Source organism: Cibotium barometz, chromosome 55 (genome assembly GCF_041138505.1).
Source record: "Cibotium barometz isolate CiBa-2024 chromosome 55, ASM4113850v1, whole genome shotgun sequence".
NCBI classification, from domain to species: Eukaryota; Viridiplantae; Streptophyta; class Polypodiopsida; order Cyatheales; family Cibotiaceae; genus Cibotium; species Cibotium barometz.
Genome location: NC_141100.1, coordinates 32,217,516 through 32,222,188, shown reverse-complemented (window position 1 = coordinate 32,222,188; position 4,673 = coordinate 32,217,516).

Here is a 4,673-nt window from a genome sequence, read left to right as displayed (position 1 = left end):
GGTAGGTAGGTAGGTATGTAGGTATGTATGTATGCATGCATGTATATGTTTGGGAGTATGCATGCATGCATGTATGTATGTATTGTACACATGTGTGTATATATGTATGTATATATGTAGGAAGGTAGGTAGGTAGGTAGGTGTGTTTGAGAATATGCATGTATATATGTATGTATGTGAATGTATTTATTTCTCTTTCATAAATACTTACTATATAAAAGCTCACCAAAATGTATCATTTTTCTTACAAGCTCGCATAAAACTATCTTATCTCCAAAAAGCTCGCCAAATAAAGCTCGCAAAAAAAATCAAACTCGGTGAAAACCATCTACCCAAAACCACAAGCTGGAATACCTCTTACTACTTTTCACAAACCATTTGCCTAATTCCACATAGTATTCTTACAATCCATCGTTTTCTCTCAACCCCCTTGATAACCTTAGCCCATGGTCTTCCCGTGTAAGTATTTCTCCTTTGTTTGAAGCTTTAATATTTGCCAAAAATCAAATCCTTAGCCTTCTTTTCTCCAAAAACAATTGCATAAAAATTTACTTTTAAATTTTTCTCAAAAATCAGTCTCCTTGAGTGGTCCCCCTAAATCTTTGATACCACTGTCAGGACCTTTAAGACACTTGGAGAAAGAATTCTCAAGCACAAAAATAAGACCATAGCATAGACTTGCACAAATTAAAAAGAATAAATCTTAATAAATAAAATTAAACAAATAAGAGAGCTAGAGAATAAGAAAGAGATCACTGTCTCGACACAAGATTGGGTTGAATCTCCACTTGCTGCATTGGATGAGTGTGGCCCTTGTATCACTCACCCATATTCATATGTATTAGAAAGCTTCTTTTTAAAAAGATAACTCTAAAAGTAAAGCATAAGTGTTTTTGAGTTTTTGAGCATAAAAACTCTACAAAAATATAACAAACAATAAATATAAAGTCTTGGGCCTACCGAAAGTGTAAAATACTAATTGGTATGTACAAAGGTTTGAGGTCTTAGCCTTAAAAAAATACTAATGCCAAAATATGAAACCATAAAAGGTGTTCACATCTCTACCAAAATATCTCATAGTGGTCCAACACATGTTCCACCTACGAGGACAATTAACACATAATCTTCCACTGAATCATCACGTTCATCCAAAATAATATTAGTTAGTACACATAGCTGATTAAACGCATTAATCCTGACTATATCAGACCAGCACACATAGTTTATTAAACACATTAATCCTGGTAGACATCATACTAGTGCACACAACTGGTCAAACACATTAATCTTGGTAGATGATATAAATAAAGTACGCATCCAAAATAAAAGAATAATGTCTCCATAGAGGTTATGCCTACTAACATAAAGTGTAGCATCTAACTAAACAATAACATTCACTTAAATAGATTAATCTAGTGCTCAAGTATGAATTTTATATTAAAGATTAGGGAAAAAAAGGATCTTTAATCCTGGATACTATCTTACATCATCTTGTGATAAAACAAAACAGCTTCATGCATCCAATGACAATTTTCTAAAATGAGACTTGAATACAATTACAAAAATTGTGATTAGTAATAGAAACTACTAGTACTTGAATGTTGTATTGAAGGTATGGAAAGAGCTCGGGAAGAGTGAAAGAAAGAGAGAAGTCTTGATATAAAAAATGGCCTTTTAAAGAACCTAGAAAGTGTCGATGGCTACATTAAGGGCACCAACTAAACATTTTAATAGAATGTAGATCCAAATAAGAGCACCATCCAAAAAAAGTTAATAGAACGTGGATCCAAATAAGAGCACCATTGAGACAAGCTAATAGAATGTAGATCCAAATAAGAGCAGCATCGGAACAAGTTATTAAAAATAATATTCTCCCTATTCTAGATTAAGATCCAAATAAGAGAACCATCGAGACAAGTTAATAGAATGTAGATCCAAATAAGAGCACCATCGAAACAAGTTATTAAAAATAATATTTTCCTTATTCTAGATGCAGGTCCATATAAGAGCACCATTGAGACAAGTTATTTAAAAAACTATTTTTCCCTATTCTAGATGCAGGTCCATATAAGAGCACCATTGAGACAAGTTATTTAAAAAACTATTTTTCCCTATTCCCCATAAAATTGAAACCAGTTTTGACCATTTCATCAAGACGTGCACAAATGATCCTCAAGATGACGAGCTTTGAGACAAATTATTAAAAAGAGTATTCCCCTTCAAAATGAAACGATTTTTGACCATGTGACGACGAAGAAGGGCGCAAAAATGAGGAAAGTTTTCGTGCCTTTTGGAATGGGGGAGCCCTTTACTTCTTTTTTTTGGGATCAATGATTATGTATATAATTTTGGGAAGTTGAGAGGGGGAGCCCTTTACTTTACAATGTGTTCAAGCCCTAGGCTTGAGGGCAGATAGGAGGACCAATGGGACATTGAAAGCAAATGTTATCAATTACATACAACATCTAAAATCCACTCCTTGGAGGGCACAGAGGAGGACCAATGGGACATTGAAAGCAAATGTTATCAATTACATACAACATCTAAAATCCACTCCTTGGAGGGCAAAGAGGAGGACCAATGGGACATTAAAAGCAAATGTTATGAATAGCTTACACAGAACACACTCCTTTGAGGATGTGTTCATGGTGGTGAACGAGAAGCTACAGGTAGCTGTGCTAAGAGCTTGGTGAGCAAGAGGCGGAGGTAGGGGTACAAGGCGGAGACTAGGAGGTGGGAGAGCCATCGCTTACAAAGCTCAAGGATCTTGATGAGCTCGAGGCGGAGGTAGGGGTATAAGGTGGAGACCAACCACCGCTTCCAAGCCTCGAAACTGTAGATGGGCCGCCTTTGCTGCATCCAAGGTATAATGCCGGTGAAGAAACGCCACACTCGATAGAAAAATCTTAGCACATAGTCTCCAAGGGCCTTGAGCTTCTCTAAACCCCTCTCGTTTAGAGGTCGCCTGTTGACATTCTGTGCATACAAGGGCCCCCCATAGTTTGGTGCCAAGCTTTCCATGATCGGTCCCTCTTCAACCATGTCCAATTTTTGCCTCTACTTTATGCTTGCATATGTACAATTGAGTAAGCTATAAGGTACAATTGAGTAGGCTATAAGGTACAATAATTGAGTAGGCTATAAGAAGGCATCTCAATTGAATGAACTATAGCTTGCTTCTTGGTTGAGAACCCTTTGCCATTGTTTGGTGCCTCGCTTCCCCATGATGGGCTCCCTCTTCAACCATGGCCAACAATTTTGGCTCTACTTTATGCTTGTATATGTACAATTGAGTAACCTATAAGAAGGCATCTCAATTGAATAAACAATTTTGGCTCTACTTTATGCTTGTATATGTACAATTGAGTAACCTATAAGAAGGCATCTCAATTGAATATACTATAGCTTGCTTCTTGGTTGCCATTGTTTGGTGCCACGCTTCCCATGATGGCCTCCCTCTTCAACCATGGCCAATTTTGGCTCTACTTCATGCTTGTATATGTACAATTGAGTAAGTTATAAGGAATCTCAATTGAATGAACTACAGCTTGCTTCTTGGTTGAACCCTTTCTTCTACTTGTTGAATTCTTCCTTCCTATGCATGGTTTGCCATTGTCATCACACAATCATTTTAAACACATGGAAGGCTTAAACCTACTAGCACTATCGGTCGAAGAAAATGTGGTGCCTTGTCTTCCGTAATCATGTATGCTCCATAAAAACCCAAAGCATGCAAATGATGAAGGTAGTCTTTTCAACATGTCTTTGGAAAGGAAAAAAAAGGAAATGCCTTTTATCAAATTTGCAGGGCCTCCTTGGCATTCTACTTTTACCACTTTCTAGCTAGAAGCAAAATGAAAATTTTACAAAAACCATGGAATTAAAAGTGTAATGCTACTAAGGCCTTCATAGCATTCCACTTTCCAATATTTAAGGCCTTAGTGGCATTCCACGTTTATTCCAACATTTTTGCAAATTACTCAACATTACATTTTTACTTCAAGAATGTTTCCCCACTAAAGCGTTAGTGCGATTTCATTTTTCATTTTTATTCTAAGTTTTTTGTTTTTTCTCTCTTTTGTTTCAAGCTAAAACATGGAATGCCAATAAGGCCTTCAAAACAAAAATAAAAAATAAAAATTTTTGGAATATCTTTGGTGTAATGTTCTATTGGAGGGGTTATGTAACTATGATAGTAGAATGTGTAAAGCCACCTATATATCTCTTGTGTGGAAATTTCATTTCTTATTATAATTCTACAGTGACCCTTTCAAGATATCTATTTGGAAACGGGTGTGAAAGCTTCTACATAGAGTAAAGTATATGCTTTCTAAAATGATAATCTTGGATGTATTCCCTTATCATTAATGCTCCTCGAAAGGCCTCTCTCTCTCTCTCTCTCTCTCTCTCTCTCTCTCTCTCACACACACACACACACACACACACACACATTGAACTCCATATAGAATTTTGTTGATCTAAGAAGTTTATTTGTTTGCCTAAGCAACAACTTTCTCTAAGAAATACAAAAGTCTCAATAGATTGTAAGCCTCCATATGGTATAATTGGACTCTTTTTGCATGAAATTGGTAGTAGGCTGATAATCAAAAGGTTCTAAAATTTGGCAAAATGCACTATGGATATTTTTTTTTCTATTAATAACATTTTACAAA